The sequence below is a fragment of the Lampetra planeri genome, chromosome 40, assembly GCF_965212315.1.
Source record: "Lampetra planeri chromosome 40, kcLamPlan1.2.h2, whole genome shotgun sequence".
In the NCBI taxonomy this organism is placed as follows: domain Eukaryota; kingdom Metazoa; phylum Chordata; class Hyperoartia; order Petromyzontiformes; family Petromyzontidae; genus Lampetra; species Lampetra planeri.
In genome coordinates, this window is record NC_136146.1 from 2,252,347 (window position 1) to 2,275,839 (window position 23,493).

The 23,493-nt window shown below is 45.5% G+C and overlaps 1 protein-coding gene across 2 annotated transcripts in view; it reads right to left on the minus strand.

Annotated features, from left to right (window-relative positions):
* LOC144731718 (neuronal cell adhesion molecule-like) overlaps positions 1-22,015 on the minus strand; it is a 106,795-nt gene extending 84,780 nt beyond the window's left edge. For both annotated transcript variants that reach the window (XM_078612906.1, XM_078612905.1), the window contains exon 1: positions 21,702-22,015. The gene's annotated coding sequence lies outside the window, so the exon portion shown is untranslated. The remainder of the gene's footprint in view (positions 1-21,701) is intronic.
* Between the last annotated feature and the right edge of the window lie 1,478 nt (positions 22,016-23,493).

A 23,493-nucleotide genomic window follows, 5' to 3' on the forward strand; every position in this document is an offset into this window, starting at 1 on the left:
GGCTGCAGGATGCACGTCAACAAATCACGTGCAACACATTGTTCGTCACGATCCTGCACCGTGAGTGGCATCAAATGCGCCGACGCCTCGAGGCACAGTCCAAACATGTCGGGGCAAGATCCTCTTGAAGATAAAAAAAGTGTCTTGAGGCTATTTAAGAATGTTTTCAATTAACAAAAATGATGGCCAATATTTTTTTTTAATGTATTGCCATTGTGCTGAAACAGCTCGGCACACACAGGCCAACTGGTTCGATCTCCCAGAGCAGCAGTTGATGAAATTGACTAAAATGTAAACAAATAACCCCCGACTCCACCTACCCTCTGTCCGTCCGGCAGTGCAATTGGGTCACCAACAGCTGCTTGATTGCCAGTTTGCGTGCATGTGTGCATGATGCACTTCTTTCGCACCGTACGTAGCCAACCGTCCTAATCGTAGGTGCGGGGGTTAGGACAACAAACTTAACACAACGCAAGTTATAAATAAATTAGTTTTCAATCGAGATGATTTAGAAGTGCACAGCTTCAGTGGCTTCCTCATATCGGAAGGAGGAGCTTTCCAGGAGGACGCAGAAGCGCATCTGAAAGCGCCGCGCGGCGATGCGGTGACCACCGTCTTTGTTTGATGGCTGAGCCAAAAGCCGTTGCTGCTGCTGCGAGGATGAGCACCAGAGGTCGCAACCGGGTACCCCATACCCGTACCCTACCCGATACCCGGCTACCCATACCCGACCGGGTACGGGTACGGGTAGCCATTTGCGACCCTGGTGCGGCCGGGTACGGGTACGGGTAGGCCGTGAGTCACTGGTGAGTAACCGTTTGTCACTCATTTCGGGTAGGGTACGGGTAGGGAACGGGTACCCGTACCTGGCCGGATACGGGTACGGGTACCCATTTGCGACCCTGGTGCGGCCGGGTACGGGTACGGGTAAGCAATCAAAACCCGTTTGCGACCTCTGATGAGCACTGGAGTTCACGTGATGGTGGTGTATGCTCATTGGCGAGATCAGCAAGGTACTCTGGTTCCATCGTGGCAAGCATGTTGCGTGTAATGAGTGCAACCTCCTAATGTTTTCGTATTGTGGTCAGATCTTGTGGGATGTAACGGTTAATTTGCTGCCACCAGTCATTGTTGTACCCTGGCCATTTCTTCTTCTGCTCTGGTTTACTTTTTTGGTTTTTATTGTTGTTGTTGAAAAATATTTTAATATGTTTTTTAAGTGAGTCACAGCTCCCAAGCCCCCCCTCCTCCCCGCCTCACCCCCCAGGATAAACAAACGCACACTCATAAACACAGATGCACACTTCCTGCACATCATGTTGTAAAAATCAATAGACGCTCGGGTGATGCTTTGGGCATTATGCCTCCCATTAAGTACTTAATCGTTTCTCTCCCACGTTTGAAAGCTCATCCTTTGGTTAATTTGCCTCCCATTTCAAAATTGAGTTTGTCTCTCTCTCTGAATAGTCCCCTATTCGATGTAATGGTTTGCACTCCGAACAGCTTAGGCTGCATTTGTGTCCAATGCACATCCAGTTAAATGCAAGCACGAGTTTACTCGGCACCACATAATGGTGGCTTAGCTTGATCACGTGATGGATGGCGACGATCACGTAACATTCATTAACAGCAAACCAATATAACAAAAAGAGCCGAGTTTTTTTTTCGAATTCAGTAAGGAACTCAAAATCTCAAGAGCCGCGATGCAATGCGAATCACGGGACGGTGGGTCCTTAACAATAACAATAATAATTCAAATTTATAATGCGCATTCCATTCCAGGATCCCAACGCGCAATGCATGGAAAGCAGGAAACAAAAACAAAACCAGGGGAAACCGAACAAACTAAAGAGAAAAGGACACTTTAAAGAGATGGGTTTTCAAAGCTGACTTACAATTTTTTTTATCTGAAGCTTTCGTTACTGCAGGAATCCATACTCTTTGTTTGTTTCGGTAAAGTCACGTAGGTATAAAATGTTATAGACGTTACCGAAAGAACCAAAGAGTTCTGACTTACATTTTTGCTACCGACTCTGATTTCCTGATTTCAAGTGCCAAGGTCGTTTCCATAGCTGAATGGATAACGTCTCACGAATGCATCCCTCTAAGAAGAACGCGTTTGACTCCGGGGCTGCAGATTGCCGACTCCCCCCTGAGCCAGACGCATCAGTTGGCCTCTTCCACATTGTACACGATGCCTGTGTGTGCGCGCTACGCGATTGGGCTAACGATGACGCGCCGATGCATCAATCAATATTGGTTTATTTTTAATTATTTCACGAATACGGGCATCGATTCACGGGTGCTGGAATCTATGCAATGGTTTGTTCTCGTATTTGTTGTGCGTTAATGGGTTTTGGCGACCCACCACCTGCAGCCACTATAGGCCGCTGCATTCACCACAAAATATTTTATTTCTCAAGTTGAATCCTATTTTTTTTCTGAAACGCGACCCATCGTAGAATCGCAGTAAATATCTAAACCTTTTTTTTTCTTTTTACTGAGCTGTGAGCTAATTTTTTTAGAGGCGACCTGTACCACACCTGATGATAGCTAATCGAAGTGGCTTATATCATCACACGTGGGAATTCATGAGAGAGGCCAATTCATCTAAACGCATTATATTTTAAATGTGGGGGTGGGCAAAACCGGAAATAATCCGGAGAAAAATCGATGCGACCACCACGGGCAGAGAGAAGGAATACGCAGACTCCAAATATATACAACAGAACATCGTCAGGGTCCGGGATTGAACCCATGACCTCCTGCGCACCAAGTGAAGGAGATAACATCGCGTCGCCACCGGATTACGAGCACCATAAGAGGCTCGAGAAGAATACGAATCAGTCAAATACAGAATGCTTTATCGACTCCCAGGTCGAGTGCCGTCAGCGAGCACCTATGGACGCGAGCATCAAGCCCGGCCGCCTTTGTCTCCCGAGTGGCAATGTTTTCGCACACCGCACCAGGCACGGGACTGGTTCAGATATGATCCGTAAACCGGCGTTGGCCATGAGTGGGAATCGCGCTGGCTCACCGGGGCTCTTAGAACAGCGCGCTAACCGCACACACCACGCTAGGGCTGAACGATTTTTGGGAAAATATCTAATTGCTATTTTTCTGACAGATATTGCGATTTGATTTGTGATTGCAATTTATTAAGTCAAGCTTCAGTTCAATATGCACTGTGTAATAGGTTTTAAAACACGTGATGGAGCATTACCACGTGATACCATCAAAATATGAACTGCTCTATATATTCTAATGCAAGGATGAGAACTTAAAATAGATGAATTGCTTCCAACATGTATTTATTAAAATGTTTTAATTGAAATAGAACAATCAAACCTAGAACAATTGTTAAGTTAAATTTAAAAAAGTTAGAATAATAACATTTTTTGGATAAAACTCACCATGAATATCAGCCACGGCTGGGAATTGAATTCTGATGGTGAGATTCATGGCGTGGCGTGAAAACCCACTGCACAAACCACGCGTGTTCATCCCATGAAACGTTTAAGAGCTGGTTGAAATACAGGGACATTTTTTTTATCCATCACCAAAAAAACAAGATTGCAAGGTTACGTGCGAAAGGCTGGATTAATTTTATGTTTTATGTATTCTCTTTCAACGATGCGACATGGCCCTTGAGGATGCGTGCCCCTACAGCTATGCGATGTGGAAACCCACTCACAATGGGGAAGAGACACCGACAGAACTACTCTTGCGGGGAGCGTTTTCTCTCCTCCACCATCACAGTCTGCTCGTTTCTAAGCGAGTGGAGTTTTTTCCTTTCCTGGGAACAGCGTGAGAATCATAGTTGTCATCGTCTCCTACAGCCCTGTGTGATTATGCTCCAGGCAGGTGCCTCGGCCCTAACCCCAATTCGGAGCCGGATTACATTGAGCGATCGCTCAATACCGCAGCGCATTTAGCTTAACAGTGGCAGCTTCCATGCCTCGTAATTTTCCCCATAGATGGAACACGCAGATTATTTTTGCACAAAATTAGAACCTATGCGCCCGACGTTCTCGTACAAAAACAAATCCATTACTGCACATCACGTAGCTGTTTTTTTCATGCTATTTTTACACATCTGTAATTTTTTTTCCATAAAATGTTTGGCATTTATTATAAGTTTGATGGATGCAAAACATATTTTTGTACAAACACGGTTGTTGTTGCTTTGGATGTGATTAATACATAAACGAATTAAGTTTCTTTTCCGGTAACCTGCTGCATCGAAACGTTGGACACCACACGCCACTTCGGACATGTGTTTTGTTTGACCATACTTCACCTCCCTGGTCAATGCGGACTCGGTTGAGGGTATCACTTTGGCACCGTCGTTAGCGGCGTGCCGGGAATCAAACTCGAGTTGTCAGATTCGCCACCGTGCCGCCACTTCAAACCCACGTTGTACGCACTGTACACATCAATCATTCAGGTGAACACTATAGGTCACGTACGGTACACGCCAACTTGCAAAGGGGCCGTCCATAAATGACGTCACGCGATTTTGGACTATTTTTGACCCCCCCCCCCTCGTCACACGGCGTCACAAAAAGTCAGACCCCCCCCTCAAATATGACGTCACAATGCTCTGTCCCCCCCAAATAAAAAAATATGCTTCATATTGCTTTAAACTATTGTCATTGTAGTGCGTATTTAATGTGCTGCTGCACTCTGATGTTGTAGGAGAAGATATTTATTAAAAAGTCTATTTAATTAAGTAGAACGTGTTATCTATATTTATTTAAAGTTGCGCATTTTGATGTGACGTCACATTTCTCAAGCCCCCCCCTCGTCACACATCCTCACAAATGTCTGACCCCCCCCCCCCAGGTGCGTGACGTCATTTATGGATGGCCCCAAAACAAAATCTTCGTCCCATCCAAGATTTAAAAAAGAAACACGGGTTCTCATGCGAGCGTGAGGTCAGTTGAAGGGCGAATGCAATCAAGGGCACTTCCAGAGTCTCAGAATGAAAACAAAAACCCAACCCGAGTGAGAATGCCTCCCGTCTCGAATGGACAATATCCCAGGGACTGATCACCTGAATTTCATACAGCAGACAGGTACGATATGTGTGTGTGAATCTAGCTTAAGAATTGATCATGCACATAAGCACGCACAGTGCTTCAATCAGCACGCGAACAGTGTCGCGGCAGACATCTTTTATTTATTTATTTAGGAAAGTCATCTGGCTCACTCCAAATTATGGCTTGCTCGAGTCCGGCCTTTGAGAGGTTTTCACCGTATTCTTAGGTTTTTTCGGTAAAGTCACGTAGGTAACACAAGCTTCCGTCTTCAGGTGGAAGACGGAAGCTTGTGTTGCCTCCGAAACGTCGTGATTTTTATTTTATTTTACTTTTATTAATTTTAATTTTTTACCTACGTGACTTTACCGAAAAAACCTAAGAATATGAATCATTGCAGTCACGAAAGCTTCAAATCTAGAGTTGTCACCGTAGTTAGATAACCGCTGCTGGCAAAAACACTACATGAGTACAAACTCGACGTGGGGCAATGCTCATATTTCAAATCAAGAATGCTCATATTTGTTGATTTCCCTGCTCCAGTGGTGGACATTCCATATTCCTATGGAGGGGCCGCAGTGCATCCACAGGGTGACCACTACCATAACGCAAATCTTAATCTTGTATCAGGTAGTGGGTCAGGCTCGGCTGTCAGTGGTGGCTTGCGATGGGGGAGGGGGGGTGATGTCCAGTCTGTCATGGAGAGTTGTGAGATTTGGGAAGTGAGAAAAGGGTGGCAGGAGTTCGGAGTTCATGGAGCCAGGAAGGATGTCTTACAGAGCGTGGTTTCACCAGTGACTAAAATGCTCTTTCATTCGGCTGCACAAAGCCACGACTGATTCCAGGGTGGGTGAGAGTGGGAGAATAGGAGATAGAAGGGAGGGGCTAGGGCCCTGCGTTTGAGATTTGTCAGCGAGGGAGAAACTGAGCCCCTTAGACGCGGGCCCCGCACGTATAAAGCGTCCGTCTGACCTCGTGAACTTCGCGCGAACAGCGCTCTGCTTTGCTCGTGTATAAAACGGTAAATTCGATCCGTAACGGATCGTAAGCACAGCCGGGGAGAATCAACACCAACATGACCACATGCGAATTTCTAGCCAGCACAGACTCATTAACACGTGCGGAGAGCTTATCCATAAACTATGGGACATGAATAGGGCTGATGGAATCGTGACATTTATTGCGCAGTGGTGCGTCCCGATTCCTGTAGGTTCGGAAAGCCAAAAGTTCCACGTGTCCGTAATGTCGTGATTGAAATATGATGACGTTTATGTAAAATGCTGTGGGGTAACCCTCTATTCCAAGACGATTTTGATAATAAAAAAACTATGCTGAAGGATTGAATCCGACTTCTAGCAAAACGTGTGTGCTCTACACGTTTCACTTAATCTCATCCGCGAAAATCCGCCCCCACACCGTTGGCGATCTGGAATGTTCTGCCACGAGTTCGGAGTGAAACCACCAAAACGAGCCCGCCTCCATTGCCCATTTAGGCCCGGGAGGAACCTTTGACTTTTGAGGGTGGCTTCAATCAAGGGTCAATAGTCGACCCCCGAGAGCTTTCCTTTGAAAAAAAAAATTACGCCCGCAACACAAAACAACACACACACACATTGTGCATTCAACTCTGACCCCCCCCCCCCACCCTGATACTGCCCATCTGTGCAAAAGAGCTTCATGGCTCGTCGGATTCCTCATGCAGTCTAAATAAAGATGCTGATTCTATTATTTGGGTCTTTCGGTGAAGTCACGTAGATAGGTTAAAATTAATCAAATAAAAACTACATTGTTTATTTTCATGAATTTAAACCTATCTACGTGACTTTACCGAAAGAACCAAAGAATATGAATCTCTGCAGTCACGAAAGCTGTAAGTCGAGGGCTGTAACGTCACGCTGGCGGTGTGGTTTCGGCAGCTGGTCAAGGAAATTACAGGGCTGTACCTTTACATTTTAAGTTCCTGGTTTAATTCGCTTAACACAGGCGAGAGCTCAAAAGGACCACGGACGTCTCATTTGCAAGAGTGACCTGGGTCACGAAAATGCCAAAAGCAAGAAAAGTTAAATGCAGCACAGCGTTCAAGCGAATAGACATCAAAGCAAAAGCAACCGCTATGTCACGTGAGAGTTCTAAAATATTGGAACAATACATGAATCAATTGGAATGAATGAATTACACTGGTCAACAAAATAAAAACATTTTTTTCTGGCCTGGACTTTTGCAGCTGTTTTAGACTAATTTCAGGGTGCTGATTCCAAATATGATCTCAGATTTGCTCTATCACATCTCTTTTTTATGCTATCGGCATACCCCTTTTCCATTGATTTTGCCCGAAATTAACTCCGTCACTTATGATTGCAAGTTGTTGTGAGTCAGGGACTGCTTTAGTGTTAAAATATGGTTCTGTATTTTTAGGATAGTGTGTTTATAATATCATTTTATGTAGATATCCACATTTATTTAATATTTTTCTTCTGCAGTTTTTATTGAAAATGCAATATTTGATATCTCAAAAACCTGATGCCAGATTTGGAATCAGCACCCCGAAATGACATTAAAACCGTTGGGAATACCTTATGCCAGAAAAAGTTTGTTGACCAGTGTTATCTGAAGTTAAGTCGGCTCGAGCAGCTTAGCGACTTTCAGCACGGATCTGACTCTGGGGTTGTTTGGGTTATGGTCTCACGCATCTTCTTGGTTCTTTCGGTAAAGTCACGTAGAAGGAAAATAATAAAATAATAAAAATAAAACAAGAAAAAATTTCTCACGACGTTTCGCATGTCTGGAATGACCACAACCCAATGGCCAGTCCTCCAGCTGACCTTCGCTCTGGCCTTCTGCCAGGATGCTCTTTAACTTTAAACGGCTATAAATTAGCACGAGGTGAATGCCTTAGTGTTCACGCATCCTGTCCAAAAACAATGTGCGTTATTTAATTATTTGTTCCAAACCCACGCCGTTTATCTTTTTCTCCCCTTTTATCATGTTAATCCTCGCTATTCACACTTGTACATGGGACCTCTATTTGCCACGGTGCCATGGAATGCCCCATTAGAATGTGACCAGAGCAAATTCACGGGGAAATACATGGAGGGTTGCTCTATTTAACGTGCTGTCGAAGTTTTGTTTGTTTTAAATAAGCACGGGGATGATGATAATAACGAGAATAAATTTCACTTGCTACGCGCACGCAGCATTCGCTCGCTCTTGAAGAGAGGGAACGGCTCAGAGGCGCGAGGAACCACTGACAAGTGGGAAGATCAGCCAAGCGGTGAGCTGTTGCGAATTTTTAGAGCCGAGCCAACCTAGGTGGTGGCCAAGCCAGTTAAAGATGCCCCTTACCAACGGTTGGACATTGCCACCGCTAGACCCTGCACCGCGATATTTTCGCAGTGCGTGAAGATTGTGAAGACACAGGGCTCTCTCGCGTCGCCTTTAATCATGGTAATGGTTGGTTGTTTGATACCGGGGCGCCTCAGACTGCTGGGGGAAGTTTCTGTGAGCGAGCACCTGTGAAGGCCGGCACGGTGGTGTGGCAAAACCACGGGCCCGCTGCCTCCATCTCCCCATTGATGACGTTTACACACGGCACTTGCTACACATGTGTGGCCAAGTCGACCTAGGGTAGGCCCAGGACTGGTTCAGACATTCACCACTGATGTTAGCCGTGAGTGGCAAGTTTACGTAGCACGCTGTGCAAACTACCGCGCCAATGCCCCACCACTGCACACAAGACAAAGATCCCCCGTATAGCCTTAAGAGACTGTTGGGGCAAGTGCTGTTAGCGAGCACCTATGAAGGCCGGTACGGGACACGAGGGGGTGGGTAACCAGCACCACGCCCGGCCGCCTTTGTCTCCTCAGTGGCGATGTTTACACACTGCACTGGGCACTCATTTGAGGCTGAGTCGACCCTGTGGAGGCCCAGAACCGTTTCAGACATTCACCACTGGTGTTCGCCATGAGTGGCAATTGACCGCAGGGCACAGCTTCGTAGCACGTTGTGCGAAGCCACTCCGACAATTCTCCACCACTGCGCGCTCACGCGTGGCACGCACGCACGCACGCAGCCTGGTGAGTTTTGATCTTGCACATGCTGGGCAGCTCTTCACAGTCCTTAAACATTCTCATCTTCTCAGCAGCAAGCCACAGCGGTAACTCTACATTGTCACCAATGCCGCCCGTGAGCTTGCTTTGAAAAATAAATCATCTCGCTCACACCGTGAGACAGAATCGGGTACATGACAGCATTTAGGCACGGACACTGACACCAGCGAAACAAATGTTCTGCACATTATGGTGGTGTTTGCATAGCCCGAATAAAGCCATTCTGAAGATGTTACAGAAGCAACGCTGACATTAATTGTGCAGGATTACTATTATCATTGAATTAGACCGTGTTTTGCGTCAAAATGCACGATCAATGATTTACCAACAATTAAATTCCAAGACTCCGATTATATTCCTGGGACCTATCAAGTGTTGTGTTACCGAGTGGGAGAAATGTGCGTGCGCATAGCCCTTGAGCATAATTCACAAATTGTCTACGTGGTTTGTCCCACGTAAAACGCTGACATTAAATTAAAACTACTCGTAGACATTAGCGGGAGCAGATCACACTTGAATGTTTCAGTTCAGTTTTTCAGTTTCATGTATTAGGTTTAACCCTGTGAGCCATGCGGCTCTTGACTCGGGTGCAACCGCAACAAACAAAAACATGAACAAGAAACATCTTAAAGTGAATGTGCCCCGTCTCATCGGATTGCCATCTGCAGGACCGGGTCTGGCTTGTGCTTGTTTGGGTGACCACTACGGCTTGCCGGGTGTTGTAGTACGTGTGGAGCCCTGGGAGGTGGCCATGGCGATGTCAGTTTTAAGAATCACCCCATGATATGTGAGGTGTGGCTTTCTCCCTCCGGTGAACGCCAAACAAATCAAAGTCAAGCACTCATTCATGGCTTTTGGTTATTACATCTCAACGTAGCAGTTCCCTATCTGAAAAGGAGTTTTGACATTTGCCGAGTCTCTGCTGATTAAATAAGTGGCATTACAATGACCTTTGATGAATTACAGCAAATACATCCTTGGCAGTGTAAACCAAAACAAAGCGAGTTCTACTCCATCGCCATCACAAACTCGCCTTGGATGGCGCACGGTGTTTAGCAGCGTCAGCCGTACGAGCACGCAGTGGCACTTAAAGAAAGTCTCTGCTACCAAGAGCAAGCACAGCATCGCCAGCCACCACCACCACCCTCGCCTCTCCACTAGCATCTCGGGGAAGGCTGGGGGAGGGTGCGATGGGCTTGGGAGCTCAGACATTTAACTCAAAAGGGAAGCAGAGGACAAACGCATCCTCTAGCTCGCGGGCACATTCATGTCGCGGGCGTGCAGACGGTGACCAAATGAGAGAATGTTTCTGGTTAATGCGTTTGTTCTCTTTTCAGGACTAACGATTTGTCTCTTGTGAGCCCAACGCTCACACTCAGTTGCTGGAGTACCCCCCCCCCCCTGAAAAGAACGTGGGGTCTGGGTGTGCCCTGATGTGGCATCGCGCAGCCGTTTGTTTCCACACCTCGGAATGACACGGTTGGCTACGTCAGGTGCGAAAGAAGTTCAACATACATACCTACATACAAACATGTGTCACGCGTGACTTTGTCAAATATCTAAAATGCAGCCGACATGTGGATCGGAGAACCGATCAATGGCATCATTTCAACGTTTCAGAAAAGTACGTGGGCTTGAGTGCATGGTACGGATTGACTAGGGGTCGGAAATTAAAATAACAAGAAGATATTTAGATTTGAAGTTTTCGTGACTGCAGGGATCCATACTCTTTGGTTCTTTCGGTAAAATCACGTAGGTATAAAATAAAATAAATTCAATCACGACGTTTTGATCGCTACACAAGCAACCATCATCAGTTGGGAAAACCACAACAAGAATTTTTTTTTTTGCTGAAGTGGGAGAGAGAGTTTGCCGTGGTAAGAGGTAAAAAAAAATCATCATCGATATTTCAAGAGCCGCAATGCGTGCGATGGATACGAGACGGCGGTGGTCCTGCATAGATGACGGTCACCAATCAGCGGGTTCCGCGGGTTCCCGAGGTCCGGGTCACGGCTGTCACGGGGACGACGGTGGCCCACGGGCAGAGGATGACAACGGAGCGTCAACCAGGGAACGAGAAGGCATTCCGACACGACGTCCATCGCGGAAACGGAGCAAGGTGGTCGCCGACTGATGGCAACATCGCAAGATCGCCAGGGGCGGCGATGGCTCGGGTCGAACTTCATCCGGCAGTCGGCTGGCCATGGCTGATGACGGCGATGGTGAAGATGTATCCACGGCAAAAAGTTGGGGGTTTTTTTTAACGAAAGAACGCGTGAATTACGAGCGAATTGTGGCCGTGCTGCGCGAGTAAAACTCGCCACGTTGGCAAACAGCCACACGGGCGTGAATAGACAGAGGCAACCAGACTCAGACATACAATCACCAAGGGACCCAGACACTCAGCCACAGATACCGAGGCACCAGTCCTTCGGTTACCATCCAACTACGATCAGCAAACTGACATAATGGCCATATTCTCAGCATTATGATTGTCTGCATTGTAAGCGTCGTATCTGGTAGCTGCGTGTTGTGCATGCGCATCTGTGTGCATCATGATAATATTGAACGCTTATTAAATATGTGAATGACAAACGTGACGATTCATTAACGGAAAACAATTGTTATGCTCACTATCTTAATAGATGCGTCTAACAATTGATCTTATAATGTAATAAAAACCATATGCATATTAATCAAAAAAATCTGCTCATCTCTTTGCTGTGGAGCGCTATAGCCCCGAAACTTTGCCTGTGATATTTTTTTTTTTATCAGATTTGAAAAACGGAGTTATTGACGAATGTGTTCGAGTTTCTTGTTATCCATGCTCATGCACCACTGCCGACGGAGCATCACAAACAGATGCAGGTTATAACATAGTTTTTTGTGGGTTAGATCGTGTAAATATAAATGTGTCGTTAAGCCAGCCACCACCCGGCACAGCCAATTAGTAAGGTTTATCACGTAAACAGAACGTGCCAATTCGTTACGAGTACAGCACACCGGTGTGTTGGAGAGCAAATCCACAACATTTATAATCTGAGTACGACGTTTCGCCAGTAATTACAACTAGCAACATCAGGTGGACAGCCATATTTGGATGATATTGGTCCCGAAAGCCATCGTGTTACACCAAATGCAGGCTAATAGCATAGAGTAGGACAGAACAAATAAGTTGAAACATTCTAGAAGGACCCTAGTGAAACAGTACAAATGAGGCAGTGCAAACAAGATTTAAAAAAAAAAACATTTCCCTGGAATGTAATTCTGGCCTTGAATCATGACAATTAATCTAACAACTTGTAAATAGGCGATGCACTCTTACAGGTTGAATATCAATTTAAATGTGTGTGGTGTCACATTTGTCGTTTATGGGTTTCATATCTTTGGAGGTAATATTTGACGGAGGTAAGAATGGAATGATAACATAGACCTGCTCCAACCAACGCTTTCCCTAGGTAATGCTGCCATTTGCGAATGTCCTCTTCAGAGTGCAGGCGCTTAAATGGATTGTTTGTATAGCACACAAGACAGTATGTTGATTGGCAGACATACAAATACTGGACAATGACGGGGGGAGGTGACTATTATTTTGGAATGACTGTCTTACGGCTGGGATTAACGGGACAAATGCCTGCAACAAAGGGTGCATGAACAGGATAAATGTACACAACATCTCATTAGGGACATGTTGGGCTCTCATAACTCATTAAAAAAAAACACTAGAATGTTATGGAGGCTTATTACAAATTGGCTCTTCACGAAGTCTTAATTCCAGTGATGTAAAAAAAAAATTAGATTTGAAATTAATTTCGCAAAAAGAGGCTGCCCCACCTCATTCCAACTCACAAAAACGAAAATGAAATCCAATAACATTACCAGCAGCGTGCTCCTTATAAAAACAATATTTCGAATGAAAATAAAAGATAAACAATCAATCAAAGGGTGAATTTGGTTCTAGATTTGAAGCTTTCGTGACTGCAAGGAGTCATACTCTTTGTTTTTTTCGATAAAGTCACGTAGGTAAAAAATACAATAAATGAAAACAACTAAATTAAATCACGACGTTTCGGGCGCAACACAAGCATCCTTCTTCAGGTGGGGACAACGTAGCATTTGGTATTTGCGCAATTCTCATAACGCAAGGCTACTTGAGTAATTCACCGACAATTCAAGTCTGCGGTAATTTCACAGGTGAGGGGCAATGCTCCTTCACCAATTAAAGTAATCTGAGTCATTCTCAATGTCGGCAAATTTGCACCGCCACACAGGCTCACAACGGAGGCCTCCTCCTTTCTTTCACAAAACATATCTGCGAAGCAGACGGCACGTGTGCACCCACAGTAGTAATAACAACAAGAACGTCTTTCATATATCCAGGAAAGTCTCACAGAGCCCCACGATTTGTTATATTTCAGGAGGGCCCTGCCATAATGCTACGCAAGCACTAGCATTGGTGTTGCCGTACTCATTTGTTGTTATTAACCAGGGTGGCCCATGGGTTCAGACCGCGAAACCTCTACAACAAGCGGCATATGTGCAACCACCCGGCTATGTTGCGATGAAACTCGTTTCACATAGGCCGCTTTTTGGATCTTTCACTGCATAGCCCGCAGCACACACTGCCGAACGCAACCAGGCGTTTTATGAGCAGATGTCACTCTTACCAACAACAGGCCCATACACAGAGACAGCATTAAGTACGTTACTCTGCAATTAGCGAGAAGGGATTGCCAAAGTGAAGCGTAGCAGTGTCTTAGGGACAAAGAGCTCCGTTAGACCTGGCATCACACGCCATGAATTGAACCTTTGTGTGAACGCCAAAAACCGAGGCCCAAAAGTCAGTGACCATTTCAAAGAAAACACAAACCCAGTTTTTTCCCGAAAAAATGCAAAAGCAGCATTCATACGGTCTCCCTTATTATTCACCGTGCATTGTTGCAATTCTTCACATTGACCTTCATGACCAAGGTTATTCAGCTCTAAAAAAAAAAAAAAATCTGTGTGCGCATATTTATTTTGGGAACATTTTAGTCCAACACCGAATAAATCCTCGACTCGTGTGTTGGAGTTGTTTTGATGGGGATGCAACAATACCTTTCATTTTTTGGGCAATCTTTAACACTCAAAAACTCGAAGCATTTTTCATTCTCTATGTATGTATGTTGAAATTCTTTCGCGCCGTGCGTAGCCAACCGTGAGTGGATTTGGACAGGACACGTCACTCCAAGGGATGACGTCTGACGGTCAAAATGGTAATAGAGTGGCAGACAAGGGATGGGACGTGTCCGAGTGTACATCTACCAAGTTGAAGGAGCGATGACATCACTTTGTGTGAAGGTGCGAGGTGGATTATCGCATGGTGGGATTGCAAGAGGTGGTGGCAGATTGGGGAGGCCTTCATCAGCGGATTGACCATGGCTGGAAATGATGATGATGATTTCGGAATGTACATCTTTTTTCATTATTTGCTTACATATTGCAAAGCCTACACTGATATTTTTCCCCTATAATTTTTCGCATTATTTTTCTGACAAAAAAATATATATTACACACGAGTAGCGACACGTTTCTGAGCCCAATTGTGCCGGGACGTCACATGTGGATGCAAAGCGAGATGCGTAAATTGAGGAGGGAAGGGGGAAATAAATAAATAAACACCTCGGTGGCATTTCATGTCCCGATGAAATCTGAAGCGTGCATGCGGTCAATGTGGGGTGCCTTTCTCGTGAGGCCATCTGCTGTGAGATGCACTCCCCGCATGGAGGTCGCTGCTTCAGGCTCGGCGAGATCCACCTACCTGCCCTCCCCACCGTCTATGACGGTGCAGCGACGCGTTTCCGTAACATATGATGATGATGATGATAGTCTAATTGATTTTGCATCCAGGAAAGCTATACTGAGCCGTAGGACTCTTTTTCAGGAGTGTAATTCCTTTGGGTTTTTATTTTAAGATGTGTTCAGCCAATTAATGAAACACGTGGGATGAAACCGGAGCACCCAGAGAAAACCCCACGTGTGCAAGGGAGCAACACGCTATCCCCTGCACAGAAGGAAATAATCCCCACGAACCACACGGCATGGAGAGGCCCTCATCTAGCAGTGGATGGACAAAGGGCATGAATAGATATTGTTCAATGATCATTATATTCATATCATACAATGCCATATGGTCACATGGACTACATAGGGGAAATAAAATGCAGTTACTGAAGAGCAGATGTGTTATTTCATTGCCAGAAAACTGGCATGAATATCTGTATTCATCAACCAAACCCTTACAAATCAGACTCAACAACAAAAATAGATTCTGCTCACATGCTTTGTTCACTCGTAAGTCTCCAACAACCGTCTCTCGTCATCATCATCAGCCGTGGTCAATCCACTGTGGGATGAAGGCCTCCAAAATCAGCCACGACGTAGCAGTTTACCCAGCACCTGCACACGAACCGATTTCATCGCTTCGTATTGCCGGTCCACGTCCTCTCGTCCAAACTGTGCATCTATTTACATGTCAGTGCGTGCGAGTGGCATGTGTTTCGGAGCGAATGCATGCACTTTGACGTTCCGCTATCGAGGTCATTGATTAAGTTTGGCATCGATCTGTCCAGCACGGTCGCAGAGCGCTGAGGGCTGCAGTGAAATCAAGAGAGGGCCATCTGCATTGAGCTGCACGCAAGTCTGCGTGCTTGTGTACGCACTCGCAGAATCCAATGCATCACAGGGTTCTCAAATATGCCAGTGGTCTCAAAGGACGCAATAAAAAATATATATATGTTAAAACCTCAAGAGATGCAGCATTTTTTTTCTTTTTTGCGATCCGTGTTTTTTTTTTATGAACACCGAAGAAGAAATATGAATTTCGATTTAAAGCTTTCGTGACTGCAGGGATTCATCTTCTTGGTTCTTTCGGTAAAGTCACGTAGAAGGGAAATAATAAAATAATAAAAATAAAACATAATAAAAACATTCTCACGACGTTTCGGCCACAACGCAAGCAGCCGTCCTCAGGTGAAGAACAGGTCTGTCAGAAAGCAGCAATTTCAGACGCTGTCTTTCCGACAGACCTGTTCTTCACCTGAGGACGGCTGCTTGCGTTGTGGCCGAAATGTCGTGAGAATTATTTTATTATGTTTTATTTTTATAATTTTATTATTTCCCTTCTACGTGACTTTACCGAAAGAACCAAGAAGAAGAAATATGAAGGCTGCTCCCCAGTAAAAGTGCGACATTGGGACAACGTTGGCACCTAGGATTAGCACGGTTGGCTGCGAACGTTGCGAAAGAACGTCAACATACAGTACATACAGATGCCTGGGACTGTTGGCTCGATGTTGATCCAACGTTCCATGTTTACTGCGCCGGGTTCATGCTTTTTTACTTTAATATTGCACAAATACGTACGGCATTTTTTTCACTGTGCAAAAAAATAATGCGTTGCTCCAGTAGAGCATTGTGGGTAAAAACAAACATAGACAACTCAATTCTGCTTTTCCACACAAAGACAATATGTTCTTATTAGTCTTCTAGTTCAATAACATCAAGCAGCAAGTTTAATTGCTCTTAAAACTACTGCTGAATAATATTTGTCAAGAAAGCCAATAGCCTAATGGACTTAAATATTTCTATATTTTTCTGTGCAGAAAATGCACTTCCGCTTCTATTTATTTTGAAACTGTATAGTTGAGCCAACTACAGTGTATAGAAACTAATCACAACATTTGTTTGCATTTGCCCACACATATATATTTAGTCGTATGCAGTCACGTATATGTATATATTTAAAGCCTAGACATGCTGAGTGTATCCGCTGAAAGGCATTGGTGTCATTTTACAGGGATGGGAAAAGCAAGCACAACAACATGGAATTTTTTTTTTTTACAAATGATCCTCGCTGGGGAAAACTGGTGACCGGACCCACAAATTTCCGTATTGGGAGCTGCATGGGGATATTAGATGGAGGGGGGCTGTTGTTTTGTTTGAAACGTGGGATTTCTCATATCTGCAGTGCAGATTATGAACTGACTTTGAACGTCTTATCCGAAATACGACAGCAACACCTTCTTCCACAGCGCAGTGCCTCGCCTCTTGCTGCATGACACTGGGCTGGGTCATTTCTGTTCAAGGCTGGCATGCCCAATTTAAAATACACATAAACAGAATTCCAATCTGCCTCTCCACATAGCATGCATTTCCCCCCGCACCTCTGAATGTCTATTTTAGGTTGAATTTGTGTGCATTATAAATGCAAAAAAAATAGTGAATATATATCAATAGAAATTAGATATTCTAAAAAAATATGTGTGTTTTAGTCCGGCAACCGAGTGGCTTTCCAGACCAATATTATCCAGCGGTGTTTATTTAATTAACACAACTCTACATTCGGTTCACACTTTTTCTGTCTCATCCGCCAAGGCAAGTGTGTTAAACAAGTGCTCCTGTATAACCAGAGGTTATTGGCAGAACACTCCTCCGTATAAGCGGTGGGACCCCGTTCGACGCAGGCATCATCTGTAAAAGGCAATACAAGTTCAACTTCTTCCAATTTAACTAACAATTTTAAAATGTCATCGGTAGATCAGCTGCTTGGTTGATCAAGTAATTATAAAAGCTTAAACCCCAGGTTGCGTTGAGGTATTCAGAATTGTCTTCATGATCTTAAGTAACCACACGCCGCCAACATCGGCGAGCATGATCATTATGCAAACACTCACATGATTCACGGGCATCATGGCATGCGGGAAATGCCAAGTGGTCAATAGAGAATACCTAAAAGAGAACCAATCTCCGGAGTTTAGGTACGTTGAAATGCACAGCATTGATGTAAAGCTTTCGTGACTGCAGGGATTCGTATTCTTGGTTCTTTCGGTAAAGTCACGTCGAAGGGAAATAATAACATAATATAAATATAAAACAATAAAAATTCTCACGACGTTTCGACTGCAACACAAGCAATCATTATCAGGTGTGGAATCCACAGCAAGAACATTTGAAAAAAAATATTATTGCAGTAGATTTCACACCTGATGATGATTGCTTGTTGCAGTCTAAACGTCGTGGGAATTTTTATTGTTTTATATTTATATTATTTTATTATTTCCCTTCTACGTGACTTTACCGAAAGAACCAAGAATATGCACAGCATTGTTCAATTGTTAAAACACCACGTTGCATCTTGCAAGCAGAGCGAGATAAGGGAACTCATACTGGGGGTGGCATCTCCTTAGCTGGGCCTATTATTAATAGCCCATTACATAACTTATTAATGAGCAAATAATTGTGGAAGAACTTAAGCTTCAAATCGTTTTTTGCGTCAACATGAATAATTAATTAATTTTCCTGTTGGTTTCAATTTATTGCAAGTGACTTATCGTGCGATATTCAGCCTCATTAATGTAAACGCTGGAACAACAGCGTCCACAAAGCGTCATGAGTGTCTCATTACTCCAGATGAGCTTCGCCCTTCTATGGAAGCGACCAGTCTCTCCAATCACTCCAATCACGGACCAATAGTGAAACAATCACAATCACGAAAACAATCACGAAAAATCACAAGGCCACACCCAGTTGTGTTATCTCACCCAGCAGCACGGATTGTGTGTGTGTGTTGATAATCGTGGGGAGCCGTGGAGTAGCGGTTAGCTCACGGCCAACACCAGTGACGATTATCTTAACCGGTGCTGGGCGGGCCTCCCCTAGGTCGACTCAGCCTCAAATGAGTGCTTTTGTCTCCCCAGGCGGCCGGGCATGGTGCTGACCACCCACTCTCTCCTCTGCCGTGCCGGCCTTCATATGTGCTCGCTAACAGTACTTGCATTAATCGTCTATCAATGTACAGGCAGCCACAACGGCACATTGGCTGCGTCAAGCACTCAAAGAGGAGGTCCCTGAAGTTGAAATCCGTGGACCTCGGCTAACGCGTGGCCGCTCAGACACATTTGGGATTTGCATCGCTATTACGCGGTCTGGCTGCACTGCGGCTGCAAGCTTCAAGCTAACAAGGCTGGGACAAACGCACTGGTGTTAGCCGATGGCCGAGATGAGTCCAATGCATTCGATCGTTGTAAGAAGATGTGTTAAGTGCCGAGAGTGACTGCGGGGGTGCAAGGTGCTGTCTGTCACATCGCGATGTTAAAGCGATCCCTCGCCCGCATTGCAGGTGCACAAGGGCCTCCAATAGTGGAAGCGCTCCAGGGGTGTGTGGCTGACTCTCTCGGGCTGGCTGGGACGTCCTTGCATGGGATGGGAATAACGACGATTGACCCCACCACACGTCATCTGCAGATCTACTCAGTGCGAGCCACGTGATGTGAAATTCATGAAATGCTGTTGTGTATAGGGCATGAAATAGTAAAGCTGTCATTTGACTGACAACTTGTATGTGTAGTATATGTGTGTGTGTGTATAGTCTCTACACACCGCTGGATGAAGGCCTCCCCAGCCAAAATCGTCGCCATCCATATTGGACGGTGTCATGATGCCAACAATCCAGCTAGCTCTCGCCACGCAAGCCTATCTTATCGCTCCGTGGTTGGCTACGTAGGGCGCGAAAGAAGTTCAAAATACATATGTACCAATGAAGCAGTCGACATGGCGCACGCGTTTGCAAGCGAGCAATTATGCGGCCCGTATCGTTTTCCCTTTTTAAGCAGGCTGTACGCAACGCAACATCAATCAAGATGCTGCTCGAGTGAGCAATTGGGCAATGCAACTAATCACGCGTGAGAATGCATGCGGGGAATACAATCCATCAAATACGCAAACACGTGTTTGGAACACTGCAGTTGAATACAGAGCTGCAATGCCAAAGGGTGACTTGCATTCTGTCTTTCGTGTGGATCACACAGATGTCGCGAAACTCTCTTCCCGTTGGCGTCGACGTGGAGCAGTACCCCTGGCTCGCCAGGAGAGGGCGGCACAGCAAGTTGACTAATCGCCATCTGTTTCCATCTGTACGGGGATAGAGCGTTGCCACCCCCCTCCCCCTTATCGTGCGCGCGGGTTTTTTCCGGGTCTTCAGGTTTTCGCCACAATTGCAATAACAACTCACATTTTCTGGCAACATCTGAATTTACAATCCAATGAAGTGGACCCCTCGTGAAAAAAAAAGTCCTATGACGTGATTGGTGTGGCTTTCCTCGATAATTAACTAACTATAGTGGTGATGATGATGATGATTATTATTGTAAGAAACATTTACCCTCTGAATTTGAAAACAAATATCAGGGGCGCGTCTCATAATCCAGTAGGTGTGTGAGCATGTTTGTATGATCTGAAGAATAAAATATATTTTTTAAAACAAAACACGTTGGTTAAAAAAATATATACACCACTTGCTGTCAACAAATAAGAAAGACGACCCATTGTTTAACCACTCGATTGCACTCACTCCGCGCTCAGCAGTAATCGTGTCCACATAGTCAATTGAGTGTATCACAGGCGGTGTCGACATCGAACGAACGTCTGCACCGCTAACACAGCAGAAGTAGGGGTTTGTTTTAGTCTACTATTTTCGCACGAGTGATTTCGTTATACAAAGAAAAAGATCCCCCGTATAGCCTCAACAGACTGTTGGGGCAAGTGCTGTTAGCGAGCACCTATGAAGGCCGGCACGGCACACGAGGGGGTGGGTGGACAGCACCACGCCCGGCCGCCTTTGTCTCCCCAGTGGCGATACAACACTTGGTTTCACACACATACCTACTTGGATTATAAGACGCACCAATAATATTTATTTTAAAAATACAAGTGCGTCTTATAATCGAGAGAACAAAAACTGTGCAAAGACACACACATACAGTATACAAATTCCGAAACGACTGCTTGTGTGTGTACTGGGGAGCGGTAGTGTAGTGGTTAGCGCGCTGCGCTACGAACCAGGCGACCCGAGTGACGATTTATATTAACCGGTCCTGAGACCCTCCCCTAGGTCGACTCAGCCTCAAATGAGTACCCGGTGCGGTGTGTAAACAGCGCCACTCGGGAGACAAAGGCGGCAGGGCGTGGTGCCGACCATGTCGGCATTCATAGGTGCTCGCTAACAACACTTTTCCCAACAGTATGTTAAGGCTATACGGGGGATCTTTATCTGTGTACTGCAAAGTCTCTGGCATAACCCAGAGATGAATTTCTCACTCGACATTTCGCTTTTCAGGGCTTGCCGGATTATCGGCGTAAGGCACTACCACCACGACGTATCCATTACAATCATATACTGCATTGTTGTGCCATGCATGTTGTCTTGGACGGATTTCCGAAACGAATTGAGGGATAGAATAAGGCGAGATGCTTGCGTCGGATTGTAATACGCAACCCCCAACTTTTGCTTTAAATCACGAGGGTGGGTGGTGGCAACGCGCATCTTATAATCCGAAATACACGCGCGTAACAACAGCAGCAGCAGCAGCACCGCAACACCGCCTCTGCATACCAACAACAGCAGCGCGCGCTCGCACTGCGCTATTGAAACTCACGGCGAACAATGCGAGTGCGAGTCGCGGTGTGCTGACGACGCTGCTGCTGCTGCAGCCGCAGCCGTAACCCACTCTCGCGTTACCTGCTCAGAAGAGGAAGAAGGAAGCGTCGGGACGATGCTCGGCTCTCGCAAGCCTCTTGCTCGGCACAGGCGCGAGCGTTGTGAATGACGAGCTTAAATAAACACAGCAGGAGAGATGATGGTGGTGGTGGAGGGGGAGGAGGAGGGGGAGGTCTCGGCAAAAGCTCCGCAGCTCCAAAGACTTCACCAACGCATGTGGCCCTCTTGCGCCTCCTCGCAACGCAGTCACAGGAGCGAGCTGCTGCGGTTGCTTCTGCAGCTCGCAAGAAGTAGCATCAGCAGCAGCATCATCAGCAGCATCATCAGCAGCGGCGGAGGCGGTGTCACGCCATTACGTAATGCTAATGATGGCTTTGCACTGCGCATCAGATTTCCGTGACGCAGACGCGCGCGCTGGCATCACGCGGGATCCCCGCGGGACTCAATGCGGACGCAATGGACATGGCCAATCTACTGCTGGATGAGGGCAGCCAACGCCACAGCCAAGCCTGAGCCGTCCGTTCAGGATGTGGGGTTTGCATGGTCATACTTCAGCACTCTGGTCAGCAAGGAGTGCGCAGCATTGTAATTGTTACGCATGAGTACGACATTTTCGTGTAGAGTTTACAATGATTGTGGCAACAATCGTGTTTTCTTCCGTCGTTTTGTTTACCTGTACAGGCACTTTTGTCAATCCACTGCCAAATGAGGGCCTCCCCCTCTCGCCCACCAAGCGGTGATTTGGTCATACTTCACCACGCTGGTCAGCGCTGGTGGTTGAAGGTTGGAGTTGTGGGGAGTGCTGGATTACACTATATAGTTTAACTTATTAAACATGGAAGGCACATGCATTATTGTTTTTGGGGATATGTAAATTGCGCTACTTATTGTTTCGTCGTAAAATGATTAACTGGTTTCATATTTGAGTTGTTCGTTCCATTTAAAACGGTGTCGAATGGCGTTTCCTCGCATTTCGTTTGCACTGTATACGTACAGGCCCCTCTATCCCCGTGTCGTGCGGGCTATTTGACCATACCTCAACCACGTTGGTCAGTGCAGGGTTTTCTGCGGGTGAGAATTTACGTGGGAGCATATAAGTGGAGTACAATAGCTTGTTTATTTCCTACACTACAATATGCTTCCCACAACATAGACCCCGCCCTGCCCCCCCAGAGACTTCTAACGCCAGCAAGTCTCTTTCGTCATCCGTCGACGGTCTTAGCTCACTGGGCCTTGCCGAAGTTCCGAGACTCAGTGTTTCATAACCTGACAATATTTGACTAAACCAGTGATTCTACTTAACAAGACAACATTTGACTAAAACAGTGGTTCTTCTTAACCTGGCAATGTTTGACTAAAACAGTGGCTCTTAACCTGGCAATATTTTATTAAACCAGTGGCTCTTAACCTGGCAATGTTTTATTAAGCCAGTGGCTCTTAACCTGGCAATGTTTTATTAAACCAGTGGCTCTTAACCTGGCAATGTTTTATTAAACCAGTGGTTCTTAACCTGGGGTGCACGCACCACCTCCTGGGGGTGCGAGATGCCCTTTCTGGGGGTAGCGAGACATGTCCAGATTTTATTTTTCAGAAGGTAAATAGCACTGTGTTACAATTGTGTTTGTTCCTCGCTTGTAAGTGTTATTTTCTTATTGCTTATGCCTCAGAAGTACAGAAAATGGCTATTATTCCACACAAACTTTTCTTTTGTGACCAGGACAGTGATATTTAGATATTTATCTATTTTCCAGAACATTCCAGATAGATTCAGTGCTGAGTAAACTTGGAGTAACTTCTAGAACATTCTATTTAT